This window comes from Ictidomys tridecemlineatus, chromosome 6 (assembly GCF_052094955.1).
Source record: "Ictidomys tridecemlineatus isolate mIctTri1 chromosome 6, mIctTri1.hap1, whole genome shotgun sequence".
NCBI lineage: Eukaryota > Metazoa > Chordata > Mammalia > Rodentia > Sciuridae > Ictidomys > Ictidomys tridecemlineatus.
Genome location: NC_135482.1, coordinates 133403639 through 133423122, shown reverse-complemented (window position 1 = coordinate 133423122; position 19484 = coordinate 133403639). Strand labels below are relative to the sequence as shown.

Sequence of the window (19484 nt, the reverse complement as noted above, 5' to 3'; positions counted from 1 at the left end):
TTAAATAATAAATAATTATAAAATTTGAATTCTGCAAAAACAAATTTTACAAAAAGTAAAACATGAAAAAGGTATCAGATCAAGCTTTTTAGAACTTTATTAAACAGTGGGGATTGCTAATAAACATCAGTCACGTTCCCCCCACCCAAAAAAAAAAAAAAACTGCTTTCTCTGGGAATAAGTTACACTGCAGCAAAAAGAAAAAAAGAAGAAAAAAAAACTCAAGTCACTTTTTACTGAATTAATATACGAAAAATCCTGAACGCATACACTTGTATATCCAGCAATGAGTTTTTCATTACCTCACATCCTTAAGACTAAAATATTTTTTGAGTAAAAGGAAGTCTCTGAGTGACTCTAAGAAAGCAGGGGGGAAGGTGGTAAGAATAAGGATTATAGTGGAAGAAACAAGAGGCAAGGCAAACAAACATTTTATTTTCATTTCACTTAACATTTTTATTTTCTCCACACTTAGATGCTCACTACTAAGTAGTGAAGATACAAAATGAAAAAGACAGTTCTTGCCCTGGAGGAGCTCAGAGACTTGAATAGAAAGCACAGTATAATAATCTAGCAAAAGGATATAATAACTATTAGATAAAAAGAGAAGGGGTTAAGATCGGTGAAGGGGTAAGGATAGGACAACTACAAGAAGACAGGGAGATGGGGAGGAAAGGAAAATTCTAGATGACTACAGGGAGATGGGGAGGAGAGGAAAATTCTAGAGGACTAAAGAAGTCCAGTCCTTAGACCTGATAACTGGTAAAAGCAATGACAGAAAAAGAGTTTTAAGCCTAGGTCATTTTTGGGTAGGGAAAGTCCATTTTGAAGACATTTGAATTTAATATACTAAAAAGTCAAGACAGACAAGAGCAACCAGCATAAGAAAATTTTATCCTTAACAATTCCTCAGGCTTCTCTCCTCCAATCAAAATAATCACAAAATCTTGTCAATTATATCTTTTAATAGTTCTTGATTCTGTCCACAGCATCTCTACTGTGGTAACTAATAATATAGTTATCACCATCTTTTGCCTGGACCACTGACAAACCTTCTTAACTTACTTCTGCACATATATATTTATCCCCCTTCAATCCATTCTTTACATAGGAACTAGGTCACCTTTTAAAATCACAAATCTAAATGGGAACTTCCCTCCATTTAAAACTCAGTATCTTCTCAATTCTCTTAACATAAAATCTAAAAGCATTGGCACTGATTAAAGTATCTTCCAGTAACCAATCTTGGCCCACCTCTCCAGTTTCACTCCACATTCCTCTCTAACTTGTTCAACATCCTCCAGCTACAATGACATTTCTTCAGTTGTCTGAACCTATTGAGCTCCTTTGGTGCTTTCACAAAAGCTTCCCCTTTGCCTGAAATTTTCTTCCACATCTCCTGTTACCCACTACTCATCTTTGAATCCGCAGCCTAAGTGTCACTTACTCAGGAAAGTATTTCTAACTCTATAGACTGGGTAACGTTCCCTAACATGCACATTCAATTCATTTTTCATTTTTGTTTCAAAATTTTTTATAATTTATCTCATAACCTATAATTGTAATTTTATTTGAGATTATGATTTAATGCATCATACCCTCACCAAACCATGAGTTCCAACAATACAGAGGCCATGTGCATCTTGTTCACTGCCTATCCTCTTTGCCCAGAAAGGCACCTGGAACAGAGTACTCAATGGTATTTTGAGAGAAAGAGAAAATAAAAGGGAAGGAAAAAGAAGAGGGTTAAAATGAGAAAATTCAGAGAAATAGAATAAACCTTACTTCTAGACAAGCATTAGTCAGAGAGCAAAATAAGAAGAGGATTAAGATTAGATTCGTAGATAACAACAAATCATTTAAAGGATATCTAGCCAGAAATATCCACTGAAGAGTTATTTTACATCCATGGGGTTATTTTACATAAATTTTGGTGGAAAGGATGTAATATAAACAACATATATGGCTGACATTTCTCCAGAATATTATGAAACAAATTAAAGAAAAAAAGGTGGCTGACAGTGTTGAATGCTAAAAATGAATAGATACATCTAATTATATAATCTATCCAACTTCCAAACAATGTGGTAGCTTTTAATTGATTGAACAATTGTAATGAGTCTGAACCAACCAACTCTTGCATATAGGCCATCTGAAGAACCAGCTTTCCTAAAATTACTTACAAAATAACTTTATTTTAATGTGTTTATTGACTTGATTTTTTTTTATAAGCACAGAATTATAAAAAAGATTCAGCCAGGCACAGTGGCATACCTGTAATCCCAGCAGCTTGGGAAGCTGAGGCAGGAGGATCACAAGGTCCAAGCCAGCCTCATCAACTTAGTGAAAACCTGTCTCTAAATAAAATATTAAAAGGGCTATGGATGTTGCTTAGTGGTTAAGTGCCCCTGGGTTCAATCCCTGGTTACACGCCCCCACACACAAAAAGAAGGAAGGAAGCAAGGTAGGAAGAAAAAAAATCCAGAAATAAACAGAAAATTATATAAAGAAAATCTATTCTCATCATTGGAAAATAATACTATTTGCTAGTAACATTAACATTCCATTATACGATTATATCTAAGAATGAGTAAATTTTTCATACGTGAGGATGAACAGAGAAAACGCTAGGAATCATCCTTACACACTAACAATTGACTTTTGAATCTCTAATTTTATTATTTAGGATTTTAAGTTTTAAGTCAATAAGAAACTTAGTGAAGAGTATATGGAATTGTTCCTGAGACTTTTAGTCTTCTCAAAAAAAAGAACCTCTACCCACTAGATCTAAAAGAATTATAGCTAAAAATAAAAAGTAAAAGGTAAAATGCCATATTTATCATTAAATATTTACTTTAAAAATTCAAAGGAAGAATTTATCTTAACAGCTACACTGTTGAAAGAAAACCAAATTCTTCTGCAATGTAAGAACAAATGGATTTTACAAGTTATTCAGTGCAAATGGATTTTACAAGTTATTCAGTGATATAGATCATTAGTTTCTCTATCAGAGTCTGTTTTCTAACAAAAAGTCATAATATAACTTTAAAATTTCTCTCATTCAGATCTATTTGTTCATTTGTCAAATAAAGATATGAAAGAGATTATCTCTGAGGTTTCCTCTAACTCTAAAATACTAAGATTTTGATAAATTCAAATTTACACAATTTCTGGAATAAAGTTTTCAATCTTTATCTTAATTTTACTTAGTAATGAAAACTAAAAAATTCCTGTGCCAATGGTCTAAAGCAGGAATAGGTGAAACTGTTCTCTAAAAGGGTAAGAGTAAACTATTCTTACACTTTGTGGGCCACAGGCTCTCTGCAGCAACTACTCAACCACTATAGCATGAAAGCAGCCACAGAAAGCACATAAACAGATTGAGTGTGGCAATAAAGCTTTGTTTCTGAATGCTGAAATTTGTAACTCATTTAATTTCCATGTGTTAAAAATTTTCTTTGTCTTTTCTCCTCTTTTCAACTTTATAAAAATGTTTTTAAAAATTCTCAGCTCTAGGCCACTCAAAAGGAGGAAGAACATGGCAGGATTTAGTCCATGGGTCATTGTTCGATGACCTCCCTGGTTCAAGATACACTTTGATAATATTGAATCAGAAAGATTCATATCATTCATTACATATATATATATGTATATATGTATATATCAGAAGACTACTCAATACATCACTATGCTTATACAAATAATCATTCTTAAAATTATGTAACTTTCCTTTTTGTAAAGAAACATTCCTGACCTCCACTTCCCTAGTGTAAGATACTAATGAGAAACAAAACATTGATCTTCCTTCAAGGATTAGACTAACATAACAGAGATATGGAAGCAATGAGGACTAGACAAACTAAAGATCCACAGATAGAAGAGTACTTCCAAAGTGAGCTGAGACCATTAGCATTTTTTTCCGTTGGGGGCATTTAAAGAGTTTGAGCATGAGTAAGAACTGAGTTTCATGTAGGCAAAGGAACTCTACTAAAGCAAACAAAAACTGATGGTGCTTTGGATGTCCACTTATCTGGGATGAAAATTAGAATTTAGGGCTGGGGTTGTGGCTCAGTGGTAGAGCACTCGCCGAGCACATGAGAGGCCCTGTGTTCGATCCTCAGCACCATATATAAATAAATAAAATAAAGGTATGGTGTCCAACTACAACTAAAAAATAAATATAAAAAAAAGAAAATTAGAATTTAGAAAAAGCCTAGGAACACGACTGGTTTTCTCAGAAACATATCTCCTCAGTCAAGGGAAGGAAGATATGGAGCCTGCTCAAAAGGAAAGTAAATTTTCCATTGTCTTCTTGCATTTAGAAGACTGAATCCCAGCAGAGAAAGAGGTCTACTTAATTCCTGAATGGACTGAAATGATACCTCATGCTATCTGTCTAACCTTTCTGGGAGAAAAAGAGAAACTCTTCTGGAAGAAAATATTATCTGAAAGAAAATAACTGATTTTTGCATATAACAGTCTTGTTTGGGGCACAATATAAACATATTAAGGGACAACCAGAAAAACAAAATAATGTGGTAGATAACTAAAGAGAAAACCAGAAAATTGGGCAGACTCACAGACAATCCAGATATCAAAGTTAGAGGACAATGACTTGACACTGTAGATGTCATTGACATTGTAGATGTAGAGATTGAACAAAATGAATCAAATAAGGCAATCTTCAATGTATTCTATTAAAAAAGAAATAAGCAGACATTCCAGAACTATAAATTTGAGTAGTCCACCCTTATGGGGTGTGTGTAAGGGGGTTAATTCCAAGACTTCCAGTGGAGGCCTGAAACTCTGATAGTACCAAATCTTACATGTTACCTGAACACAAGCCCTGCAATACCAGTCCATCTCCTAATTGAGACAGCTAAGTGACTAAAGAGACGGTATGGGTATGTTGGACAAAGGAATGATTCACATCTCAGGCAGGATGGAGATGGACAATGTAAGAGTTCATCATGTTATTTGGAACAGGATGTAATTTAAAACTCATAAGTTGTTTATTTCTGTAATATTCCATTTGGGGGGTTCTAGGGATTTAACACCCCACTTACTGACTATAATTGACCACAGGTAACTGTATCCACAGAATGTAAAGTTGCAGAGAAGGGAGTACCACTATATTTAAAATTATAAAATGTTAGGCAATTTTAAGAGCAGAATATGACACAAGAAGATATATTTCATGGATTTGCAAACAGGCCAAGAGAAAAATATCCAAATTTAGTCACAGGGAAAAAAGAACAACGTAAATGAAACATTATAAGACGTGGGACACAATCAAATAGTCTTCTCATATTCATATAGTTAGAATCACAAGAGAAAGATTAATGGGACGAAAGCAAATATGAAGAGATGATTAATGATAATTTTCCAAAAGTTAAAAAATTAACTCAGAGATTTAGGAAACTCAGGGAACTTCCAACACAAAAATGCAAAAGAAAATCACATCTCAGCACACAATAATCAAACTGCTAAAACAAAAGATACAGGGGAAATCTCAAAAGTAGTCAGAGAAGAGAGATACACTTAAAAACAATACAATTTAAAATGTTCATTTTAAGGGGCTGAGGTTGTGGCTCAGTGGTAGAGTATTTGCCTAACATGTGTGAGGCACTGGGTTTGATTCTCAGCACCACATATAAATTAATGAACAAATTAAAGGTCCATCAACATCTAAAAAAACAAATTTTTTTAAATAAATAAATAAAAATTAAAATGTTCATTTTAGGGGCTAGGGTGTAGCTCAGTGGTAGAATGCCTGCCTCACAGGTGTTGAAACACTGGGTTCAATCCTCAGCACCAGATAAAAATAAAGATATTGTGTCCATCTACAACTAAAAAAAAATTTTAAAAATAAAATGTTCATTTTTGTACTAAAAAGTATGGTGAAGAGATGCACTTAGGAACTTAGAATTATATAGGCTACCAAAATATAATTTTAAAATGAAGATAAAAAAGATGCTTTTAGACCCATAAAAGCTAAAAAAAATTAACTCTCAAATGACCATTATTATATGAAATATTAAAAGAAAGGTCTTTCTTTAATAACTGTTATGACATAATTTTCAATAAAAGGACAAATTTTAAGAAAAGCAATAGAAAAAGATGGAGTTCCAATATACTCCCCAAGATCCCAACAGAGCTAGTGTGGCTGTATTAATATTTGGCAAAATAACTTTTAGGGCTGCAGTATCCAAATAAATGAGAAGAGCATTTCATAATGCTGAAAGGATTAATTCAACAGAAAACATAACATTATCAAATGCGCATGCACATAATAACATACAGCTTCAAAACAATATGAAGCAAACTGACAAAAGTAAAAAGAGAAAATACAAATCCACAACTGAATAGAGTATATTATAAAATATCTTCCTCTTTAATTGACAGAATAAGTACAAAACAAAATAAATACAAGAAAATTTTAAAACAAGACTAATAAACTCAATCTAACTGACTATACCTAGAAAACTAAATCCAACAACTGCAGAATGCATCTTCTCTTAAAATGCCCATAGAACATTTATTGAAATAGATGATTTGCTGGACCACAGATCAAGTCTCAACAAATTTCCAAGGACTGGGTCAGAGAACTAGTCATAATGGAAATAAGAAAATATTTTCACTTAAATGAAACTTAAATATGACATCTAAACTTGTGGAATGCAGGTATAGCAATGCTTAGACAAAATGCATAACTTTATTTTTTTAGTTTTAGTTTTAGGTAGACACAATATTTTTATTTTATTTTTTTAATGTGGTGCTGAGGATCAAAACCAGTGCCCCACACATGCCAGGCGAGCGTGCTACCACTTGAGCCACATCTCCAGCCCCAAAATGCATAATTTTTTGTACACACCCAAATGTAAATGCTAAAAACAAAAGAGATTGAAAGTAAATTACTTAGGCTTACAATACAAGAAGATAGAAACAGAACAGCAAATTAAATGCAAAGAATATAAAAAGAAAAAAAAATAAAAACAGACACCTATGAAACAGAAAGCAAAAATTCAACAGAGAAAACCAAAGAAAAGTAATAACTGTAATAAATCTCCAGCAACACTTATAGGAAAAAATTTAAAAGCATAAATTATCAATGTGAGAAATAAGAGAAGATACATCACTACAAATATTGCCTATAAATTTGACAATATTAAAAAAAAACAAATTGCTTGAAAAAAGTTCTCAACACTAAACAAGTAAAAAACAACGTAATACAAGAACAGAATTAATAAATCTTTTTAAAAAATTAAATCTCTAATCAAAATCTTATTCACAAAGTAAATTCCCACACTCATGGCTTCAACTGGTAAATTCTTCCAAACATGTGCAAGAATTTACTGGCATGTTCTTTCAAACAATATCAACCTCAGGCTAATTCTTCCAATGACTATACAAAGAAAAAAACACTTCCCAACTCATTTTATGAGACTAGAATAACTCTGACACCACAATTTGAAAAGGAGATTTTCAAAATGTGAAAATTTTAGCCAATGGCTCTAATTAACACAGAAGCAAAAATTCTACATAGTCAAAAGAGGAACCAACCCAAATATTTGCCAAATAGTAAATGGATAATCAAAATATCTATAACAGAATATGATTCAGACATAAAAATGAAGTAGTGATTTTCGCTGCAATATGGAAGATGCTTAAAAACATTATGCAAAATGAAAGAAACAACGGTTACAAAAGGTCAAAATTATAACTTTCCATTTATGTAAAATGTTTATATAGGTAAATCTATAAAATCAAGAAGAAAATTAGTAATTGCCAGAAGCTAAAAGGAGAATAGGGAGTGACTGCCAATATCTACAGAAATTTTGGGGGGGTAACAAAAATGTTCTAGTTGCACAACTTTGTTAATATATTAAAAATTACTGAGTTGTATATATATTTTAAAGGTTGAATTTTATGGTAAGTAAATTATCTCTCTATAAAAAAGTACAAGAAAAAAATCATTTAATAATTTTATTATCTAGTAATATAGAAAAGATAATATATAAGATACAAATTTCAAATAAACAATAACAGAATAAACATCAATCATTTAAACAGAAGCAGAAAAAGTTAGTTAATAAAACTCAAAAGCCACTGATGATGTTTACTTACACCTCAGTAAACTAGGAACAGAAGAGAATTTACTTAATCAAAGATTATCTACAGAAACTGGGATCAGCGGTAGAGTGCTCGCCTAGCACAGGCGGGACCCGGGTTCGATCATAAAAATAAAGGCATTTTGTTGTGTCCATCTATACCTAAAAAATAAATATTAAAAAAAAGATTATCTACAAAAAATCCCTACATTTAACACTATACTTAGTTATATTCAATTATGAAAATTAAATACTCCCACAAAGTATGAGGAAAATGCAAGTATTTATACTGTCATCACTTCTACTTAACACTGTACTGAAGGTCAGTAAATGAAGCAAAAGAAACAAAAGTCTTAATGGTTGAAAGGTAAAAAGTAAGCAAGGTACAGTGGCGCACATCTGTAATTCCAGACTCAGGAGACAGAGGCAGGAGAATTATAAATTCAAATCCAGTCTCCACAACTTAGGGAAGCCCTGATCAACTTAGTGAGACCCTGTCTCAAAATAAGAACAAAAAGACTCAAGATGTGGTTCAGTGGTAAAGCACCTCTGGGTCCAATCCTCAGTACAAAAATAAAAAGAAGAAGAAGAAGAAGGAAAAGTAAAGTATTTTCATTTCATTTGTACATAATTATATTTATAGAAAATGTAAAATAATTCACTAATAAAGAATTTATAAGAGAATTATAAAGGTCACTGAAATCAAAAATCAATTTTTAAAAATCAAGCATTTTATTTACTAAAGTTTTTCTATAGAAGCCAGACTTATTCTCCCATGTAATTAATGTAATGATACTTCATCACTATGTTCAGGCATCACTGAATAAATAAGAGGGAACAGTAGTCTGGTTACCATCCAGAAAACTTTTACATACTTAACCTAGCATGCTAATTTGTAGGAAGAAAAGAGATTTGAACAGTTCAAATTGATTTGGGAAACAGATGAAAACAGACTTCCTATATATATATAGCTCAGTCTCTGCTATGATTTAAATATGAGGTGTCTCCCAAAAGCTTATGTGAGGCAATTCAAGAACATTCAGAGGTGAAATGATTGGGTTAGGAGAGCCTTACTCTAATCAGTAGTCAATCCATTGATAAGGATTAACTGAGAGGTAACCATAGGCAGGTAGAGTGTGGCTGCAAAAGGTAGGTCACTGGGGGTTTATATTTTGTTCATGGTAGGGAGCTCTCTTTGCTCCCCAGTGACCTGTCCTGAGCAGCTTTCTTCCTACTTCCACCATGATGTTCTTCCTCATCTTGGGCCCAAAGCAATGGATTTAGATCTCTAAAATCTTGAGTGCCAAATAAACTTTTCCTCCTCTAAAACTTTTCTTGTTAAGTCTAGCAGCTAAAAAGCTGACTAAAACACTCTCCACCTTGTCTGAAAGTCTTCACATGGGGAAAAGATATAAATAAAGATACCTTGGCAGTGGCAGAGCAGCAGATGAAAAATGAGAGAGGGGAAATGGGGACAGGATAAAAAACGAGGGGAGAAGTCTCTGAAAAGTTGTGACTATAGACTATGCTCCATGCAGATTATACTCAAAATACAAATAGCCTAGACAAGCCACGAAAACACAAACCATGAAGCAACTGTAAAACATTCTGAAGACAACATTTCATCCCAGGTCTTAGAAAAAAACCCAGATTATAAGAGCTAACAAATAACTAGGGACAAACTCACAAAAGGTACCATAACTGAGAACAGAAGAAACAAAAAATAGACACAAACAAGACCTCAGATGGTAGAATTTTCAGATGGTTTAAAAGACCACTATGTTTACCAAATTTAAAGAAATAAAATACTAAAATATCTTCAATGAAGAGATTCCATTTGAAAAAGAATCAAACTTCTGGAAGTGAAAAATATAATAACTGAAACTAAAAATTCAATAGATGTATTTTAAAACATACCAGACACAGCTGAATGGAGAATTTAAAATGTAGGGGGAAAATTATTTTTTAATCTATAATTCTGCCCAGGATGAAAAAAAGGCTGAAAATATGACTCTAGACTTTTTCAAAGTATGAAACCTCCTACTACTCATCATTCCCCCACCCCAGAAGACAGAGCCCTTACCCTAACCAACTACAACTTACCTCTCATTCACTAGACTCCATATCTCAATCACCAACCATCAGATTTGCCTAACTACTTATATTCCCTTTCTTTACACTGTATTGCAGTCCATATCCATCATCAGAATACTGGTCTAGAACTAGTTATGTTCTCTAACTATAAAAGCATACCCACACCATAAAAAAGTTACACGTTTCTAGCCACTTCAATTCCTATTCATCAACTCAGAACAGATTTAACTATCAACTTGATAAAATGTAGACAACATTATGAATGTTTACTTTCCTTTCATCCATCTTGGCATAATCTCTACTAGGACTTCATTAATTATCCCCCGTTTCATTCTTATTCATTCAGTGATTCATTCATAATCTCTCCAATTTCTCACCTCTTTCAGCCTACTGGGCAAAAGAATACAGAATTTACAAATGGCCTGGTTCAGATGTAGGCTCTGTCATTTACCAGCTTTGTGATCTCGGGAAAGTTACTTAAACTTTCTGTGTCTCAGTTCTTTCATATGTAAAATAGGATGAAATAGTATTTCTTTCATTGGATGATAAAGCACTTAAAAATTGTACCTAGGACTGCTTTAAGCCAAATTATAGTGTTATATTGTGTATTATGTACTTGTACAAATATGTAACACCAATTTCATCAGTAGGTACAACTACAATGCACCAATCAAAAAAAAAAAAAAAAGGTGGGAAAGAATCCAAAACAAAAAGACTTATAGTATAAGTATTTTTAGTAAGTGTTAAATAAATTTTATTTATTATTAGTCCCCAAAAAGAAGACTTTGAGTCAATGATTCATGTGCAGTAGCTGTTTTGAGAGATAATTCTTCAGGAAAGGAAAATAACAAGTAAAAGAGCAAAGAGAAGGAAGTCAAGAAAGGTTACATTATAAAACCTTTTACCCAGATGTAAAAGAGCTTGACCCTACTAGACAACTCTCATAAATGGTACAGAAAATGGCTCAGAGTTATCCCAACTGTAGTTGAGAAATATGAAGTATTTACCTATCAATCTTCCATCCATTATTTGTTGAAATCTTCTCTGAAACCACAAACTCTCCAACATTTCTGGACTGCCCTGCACAGAGATCAAGCATGGCACTTCTCTGACAGAAAGTCACAGATATTTACAGTAAACAGTATAAAGATAAATAAATACCAAAGGGATATAACTATGACTCTAAGAACATGTGCTATAGTATCTCTAATCCAAAAGATAATTCTTTATCCCCTTCCCTAAGCTACCACTCTCCTTTCCTTTCCAACATGATTTCTAAATACCCTACTCCCTTCTTCATCTAATCTTACTATAGCACTGAAATGTGACTTCTTCAGCATTTTGAAAAAAGAAGGTGAGGGTGAATGGATGTTAGTTCATAAATGATCTCTTAATGCCAACTTTGTGATCAGGCCTCAAACCTCTGTTTAATTGACCTGAAGGAAAAGAGAGTTTGTAAGTAACAGTATGTTCATAAAGAACCCTTGAGCATAATGAACATAACGTAGCTGAGACAAGATTGGGAGAACCTAAGCAGAATACTTTTCAAAATACCATCTAGAGGAAGTTTAGCAACAAACTACAGACTGTGATACCAAATGCAATTTAGGTAATACTTGAAACCACAAGACTGAACTAAACAATGAAGAAAATTTAGGACACTGTCAGTTCATTTGTTGTCACTGTGACCAAAGTACTTGACAAGAATAACTTAGAGGAAAAGTTTATTTTAGGTCTTGATTTCAGGTCTCAGTCCATCATCAGTTTACTTCACAGCTCTGGGCATTAGGTTGAGGCAAAAAACATGGCAGAAGAGTGTGGCAATGGAAAGCTGCTCAGTACATGGCAGCCATGAAGCAGAGAGAGAGAGAAAGCAAGGATCCAGGGACAAGATATAATTCAAGGCCATGCCTCCAATGACTTCTTCTCGTCACACCCCATCTTGTCACATCTGCCTACAGTAACCACCCCGTAATCCATTCAAATTATTAATCCATCATATGGATCAATCTACTGATTAAGTTACAGTTCTCATAACCTGATCATTGCACCTTTGAACATGCCTGCTTTGTCTCATATATATAAGCTTTTGGGGGATACCTCATATCTAAACTACAAAATACCAAGAATGTACTCCTAAAAAACAAGTTCCTCATTCCTTTGCATCTACAAGAAAGGCATTTTCCTTTCTATATTTGAAATCTAATTATCTACTTACATCAATATTCCTTCTTTATTTTCTAACACCAAAATATGTCTAAATCCACTCTATTCCATCAGTATCTAATGCCTTGTCTGAGTTTATTTTTACTGAAATTGCTTCTTTGAAAGTGCCCTGCTTTGGGGATCTGCTCCTTTTGATTCCTCTTCTGGGATCTGTTCAAACTGAAAGTTTAATTATATCACTACATTACCTAAAAACCTATGATGGTTCCACACTGTTGTCATATAAAGCAATACCTGGAACAAAATAATCTGGTTCTAACATATCATTCTAGTCTCATCTCCTATCCACTTAATTCTCATTCACTAGCTCCCCAAACTTCAGTTCTTGCCAATATTTGTGTTGATTTTACCTGAATCTACAATGTACCTACACTGAAGTACCTACCTCCATTTATCTCAAGGGCCAGCAAATTATAGTTCAAAGTCCAAATCTAATCTGTGACCTCTTTTTGTAAACAAAGTTATACACAGCCATGCTTACCTGTTTACATATTTGCGCTTACCTGTCTACCAATGCTTTCAAACAAAAACAGGGTGAAATAGTTAAAACAGAGACTGCATGGCCACAAGGCTTAAGTATATGATTATATACATCACTGCATATATGCCATATGTATACACCATAAAGAGTACTTATGTGCCATTAATGAATGATTTTATATACATAAGATAGCAAACAGTTTCAGATGTGATAAGTAGATCCTCAGAGGAAAATAAGAGACTGGGTCTCAAATAACATGAAGAAATAAAGACCCAAACTTGCCAAATTAAATAATGATCATCACACAGATTTCAATAGCTCGATGAATACCAAGTAGGATAGGATAAGCACACACCAAAAAAAAAAAAAAAAATCCCAATTTTGCCAATGTGATCAAATTGCTAAAAATGAAGGAGAAAATAAAAAATCACAAAAGGAGCTAGAAAAGAGTATTCTGATTCCAGCAAGATGGCATAAACAAAAGACAGCTTATCTTCCCCACTGTTTATAACAATACTTTGGGCAAAGTACAAAAAGAGAGGAAGAGAGAAAGGAGAAAAAAACTTATTTGGGGACTCTGAAAAACAAAAAACAGATTGTGGAAAGGAGTCAAACTTGAAAAAGCAACCCATAGGAGCATGAATTTCCCAATTTTATTTTTTTTTTCTCCTTTCTCTAAAGTTTTGCCTACAAGACAGAAAGTAATCACTGCCCTACAAGGCAACACTCCAGTAGCTAAAAATCCAAGAGAAATCTCTTTCTGGCCAGGGGCTCCTGCATGCTGGAGAATGTGAAGAAGCCCCTTTTCCCACTTCCTCTGGCCAAAAAAAGAAGATTTCTCTTGGAAATTTCTGAAAGAATTTCAGAAGGAAATTCTGAAAAGAGAAAGACAGGGAAAGAGACAAATTAATCCTGTCCATAAACACACATATACATTTTGGACTTACACTGGAGTTGCACAAGTATGAGTCAAACCATATCAACTGCAAATTAATATTTGAACCACCATTGCAGAAGGCAAGACCAAATTTGTTGTCAGAACCTAAATAAGCTGATGATCTGCTAACTGAAACAACAAAAACCAATATTCTCCAGGGAATTATAATAAGCCCAGAAGACTGCAAAACATTTAACATCTAAGATACAACCCAAAATTCTTACAATAAAAAGAGAAAACTGTGGTTGATTTCAAAAGAAGAGACAATCAAAAGATGCCAACTTTAAGATAATCCACGTTATAGCTAAAAATAACTTTAGAGCAACAACTATAAATATGTCCCATCAAGTAAAGGCAAAGACAACTGAAGTGCATCGAAAGAAGTTTTCAATTAAGAAAATTATTTTTAATTAGATTGAATATAACAAGTAAAATAAAAAATTTACTTCATGATTCAATAAGAAAATGAAAATGAGAATTCATTAAGAAAATTTTTTAAATTTTTAAAATTCAATAAGAAAATGGATCAATAAAAATACCTAATCTAGCTGGATGCAGTGTTGCATGCTTGTAATTCAATGACTCAGAAGGCTGAGCAGGAAGACTACAATTTCAAGGTCAGCCTCAGACTCTTAGAAAATTTAAAATTTTACGGTTATTGTACTGGAGTTGCTTTTTATAGTCCCCAAGTAATTTTTTCTTTTCCTGTGTGTGTGTGTGTGTGTGTGTGTGTGCGCGTGTGTGTGTGTGCGCGTGTGCGTGTGCGTGTGCACGTGCGTGCGCGTGCGCAAAGTATCTAGTTGTAAACAATGGATAACAGATAAAAATTAGAGCAGAACATCTTTTTAAAATGGCAGAAAAAATCCTAAAACAAATGAAAGACACACATGTACATATTCAAGAATTTCCGCATTCTTCAAAGAGGACAAACACAAAGAAAACAATAGCTAGACACATTAAATCAAACTGCTAAACAGGAAACAAATTCTGAAAACAGAGAAAAATAACAAAATGTACAGGAGAACAGTTCAAGTTGCCAAACATTTCTTGTCAGAAACCATAGAAATGAAAAGCCTAACAGTTTACTATAGTGCTAAGAGGAAAAAAGCACCTACTCAGAATCCTATGTCCACCTAAAATATCCATTGGGAATGAAAGCAAAGACATTCTCATAAAAACAAAGAAAGTTTATCCCCATCTGACTACTGTATAAGAAATGCTATTGTAAACATTAAGTTGAAATGAAATGTATCTTCAGGATTGAAGGAAGAACCACAGAAATAATAAATACACAGGTAAACAAAATAAAAAACATATTTCTTTCAGTTCTTTAAAATACATGACTGTTACCAGCAAAAATGATAATATCATATGGTGAAGTTTTCAAAGCATGTAGCCACAATATATGATCACACACATCAGTTGGGTAGGGAGAATAAAAAGAAAGATTTCTCTGTTTTCAGTGAAGCAAAACAACAATAACTCTAGGCTGTGAAGGGTTCGGTATGTATATTATAATTCCTAGAGCATAAAAAATTAACATAGGAGATATAATCAAAAAGACTGTTAATAAAATGTGAAAAAAAGAATCCAAAAATCACCATGTGACCCAGCTATCCCACATTTTGGTTTATACCCAAAGGAATCAGCATACTACAGTGACACAGCCACATCAATGTTTATTATAGCAGCTCAATTCACAACAGCTAAACTATGGAACCAACCTACATGCTCTTCAACAGATAAATGGATAAAGAAAATGTGGTTTATATGCACAATGGAATATTACTCAGTCTTAAAGAAGAATCAAATTATGGCATTTGCAAGGTGAATGGATGGAGCTAGAGAATATCATGCTCAAAAAACTAAAGGCCAAATGTTTTCTATGATGTGTGAATGCTAATTTACAATAAGGGTGGGAGGGCTAGGGAAGAACAGAGGTAGTTTGGATTGGGCAGAGAGAGAGCAGTAAAGGGAGGGAAGGGTATAGGGAAAGGAAGGATAGTAGAATGAATCAGATATTATTATCTTATGTGCATACATGATTACATGACTGGCGTGATTCTATATTAGGTACAACCAGAAGAATGAGAAGTTATACTTCATTTATATATGATTTGTCAAAATGCATTCTACTATTACTCAGCATTACAGAGAATAAAATCATGGCATTTGCAGATAAATGGATGAAGTTGGAGAATATCATGTTAAGTGACATAAGCCAACCTCAAAAAACCAAAGGCCAATATTTTCTCTGATAAGTGGGTGCTGATCCATAATGGGGGTGGAGGGAGGAAGAATGGAGGAACTTTGGATAGGGCAAAGGAGAGGCAGGGAAAGGGATGGGGCATGGGGTAGGAAAGATGGTGGAATGAGATGGACATCATTACCCTAGGTACATGTATGAAGACACAAATGGTGTGGCTCTACTTTTATACAAGCAGAGAAATGAAAAATTGTGCTCCATTTGTGTACTATGAATTGAAATGCACTCTGCTGTCACATATAACAAATTAGAACAAATAAATAAATAAATAATGAAAACTTTAAAGTGGGGCTGAGGTTGTGGCTCAGCAGTAGCATACTCGCCTAACATGCATGAGGCACTGGGTTCCATCCTCGGCACCAAAAAAATAAATAAATAAGGGTTACTGTGTCCACTTACAAGTAAAATACAAATTTTTTTAAGAAAATAAAATAAATAAAAAATAAAAATAAAAAATGCATTTGGTGCAGCCAATTTGGAAAGCAGTATGGAGATTTCTTGGAAAGCTGGGAATGGAACCACCATTTGACCCAGCTATCCCCCTTCTCGGTCTATTCCCTAAAGACCTAAAAAGAGCATGCTACAGGGACACTGCTACATCGATGTTCATAGCAGCACAATTCACAATAGCAAGACTGTGGAACCAACCTAGATGCCCTTCAATAGACCAATGGATAAAAAAAATGTGGCATTTATACACAATGGAGTATTACTCTGCATTAAGAAATGACAAAATCATAGAATTTGGAGGGAAATGGATGGCATTAGAGCAGATTATGCTAAGTGAAGCTAGCCAAGCCCTAAAAAACAAATGCCAAATGTCTTCTTTGATATAAGGAGAGTAATTAACAACAGACTAGGGAAGAAGAGCACGAGAAGAAGACCATCATTAAACAGGGTTGAGAGGTGGGAGGGAAAGGGAGAGAGAAGGGAAATTGCATGGAAATGGAACGAGACCCTCAGGGTTATACAAAATTACATACAAGAGGAAGTGAGGGGAAAGGGAAAAATAATACAAGGGAGAGGAATGAATTACAGTAGTGGGGGTAGAGAGAGAAGAGGGGAGGGGAGGGGAGGGGGGATAGTAGAGGATAGGAAAGGCAGCAGAATACAACAGACACTAGTATGGCAATATGTAAATCAATGGAAGTGTAACTGATGTGATTCTGCAAGCTGTATACGGGGTAAAATGGGAGTTCATAACCCACTTGAATCAAAATGTGAAATATGATATATCAAGAACTATGTAATGGAGGGGTAAGACAAGATAATACAAATGGAAGAAATGATTTACAGTAGAAGGGGTAGAGAGAGAAAAGGGGAGGGGAGGGGAGAGGAGGGGGGATAGTAGAGAATAGGACTGACAGCAGAATACATCAGACACTAGAAAGGCAATATGTCAATCAATGGAAGGGTACTGATGTGATACAGCAATCTGTATACGGGGTAAAGTTGGGAGTTCATAACTCGCTTGAATCAAACTGTGAAATATGATGTATTAAGAACTGTGTAAGGTTTTGAACGACCAACAATAAAAAAAAAGAAAATAAAATAAATAAAAAATAAAAATAAAAAATGCATTCTACTGTTATGTATAACTATTAGAACAAAATTTTTTAAATAATCCAAAAGAAGACAGAAAAGGAGAAAAAAAGGACAAGGAGTTAAATAAACATTAGACAAACAAAATGGCAGACCTAATACCAATCATATCACTAATTACATTAAATATAAATAATCTAAATGCTTCAATTAAAGGACAAAGTCTCACAGAGTACTTCTGTTTTATAATAGTTTGCAGAGTACTTTTGTTTTATGAGAGGATGGGCAAGGTAATATACATACTGCCCAATCGAGAGAAATTATAAATATAAAAATACAGACCAGTAAAAATTAAATGAACATAGAAACATAAACATGCAAAAACTAAGCATAAGAAATCCTGAAGGGCTATTTTATATTAGAAAAATAAATTGATCCCATAGACTATTACTGGAGAAAAACAGAGATATCACAATGAAAAAAATACATTAGTAATTTTTAACAATTATCAGTGTATACAAAGATAATAATAGAGACAAAAGCAAAAATTGACAAAATTAAAAAGCCACAAATTGGTAGTTTTTAATATTTTTCTCTATTTTATACAACTAGACAAAGAAAATACAGACAAAATATCCAAACAACACTATCATCCAACTTTGTATAATTGATATTCATAGAATTCTAAATACAAATATGGCAGAATATGCATTCTTTTCAAGCGCCTACAGTACAATCACCAAGACAAAGATATACCTGGGAACCAATATTTTGTAATGTTAAAAGATCAAAATGTGCATTAGAAAGTTACATAGATACACAACACACAAATATATATAAGAAAACACCAAATATCTGAAAATTAAATAACTCTAAATAATGTATAAATCAATTAAGATCACAAAGAAAATTAGACAATTTTGTATGTGTGTGTATGTGTGTGTGTGGTGCTAGGGATCAAACCCAGTGCCTCATGCGTGTTACGCAAGCACTCTACTTCAGAGCCACAACCCCAGCCCAACAATATTTTTAACTAAATTAAAAATACACATCAAGTAAAATGTTTGGTATGCTTCTCAAGCAGAGCTTTGATAAAAAATTAATGGCTTTAAATATTTATATTAAGAAAGAAAAATCTAAAATATAAGTGACTAACTAAGGAAACTAGGAAGGGGAAAAAAAGCTAAGCAAACTCAAAGCAGAAAGAAGTAAATTTAATGATAAGAAGTCAACAAAAAAAAAAGAAAACAATCAATAAAATACAAAAGATAAAGTCAAAAGCTGGTTCTTTTGCAGTTATAAATAAAATTGACTAACTGCCAGCTAGAATGATAAAGTGGCGGAAAAAAACAATGACGAAAATATTATCACAAAAGAAAAAGGAGCCATCACTACAGATCCCATAGACATTAAAAAAAAAATAAAGGAACACTATAAATGACTCTGGGCTCACAAATATGATAATCTACATAAAATAGAATAATTCCTTGAAAGAGACAATCTGTCAAAACTCACAAAGAAATAGGTAAACTTAACTGTCTATACTATTTGAAGAAAGTGAATCAATCATTAATAATCTTCCAAAATAAAAAGCCCCAAAGTTCATTAGTGAATCCTATCAAACTTTTAAGGAAGAAATCATATAAATTATCTACAATATCTTTCAAAGGACAGAATCAGAAGGAATACTTCACAAATTATTTTACAAGGATAATATAACTCTAATATTAAAATCAAAGACATTACAACATCTAAAGACTATAAATCAGTCTCTCTCATGAGAACAGTTCCAAAAAATCCTCAGCAAAATGTTGGCAAATCAAATCT

At 33.3% G+C, this 19484-nt stretch overlaps 1 protein-coding gene across 12 annotated transcripts in view; it reads right to left on the bottom strand.

Moving 5' to 3' along the window:
- The window catches only part of Mycbp2 (MYC binding protein 2), a 271435-nt gene that overhangs the window by 241087 nt on the left and 10864 nt on the right, over positions 1 to 19484 (bottom strand). The window lies entirely within an intron of this gene.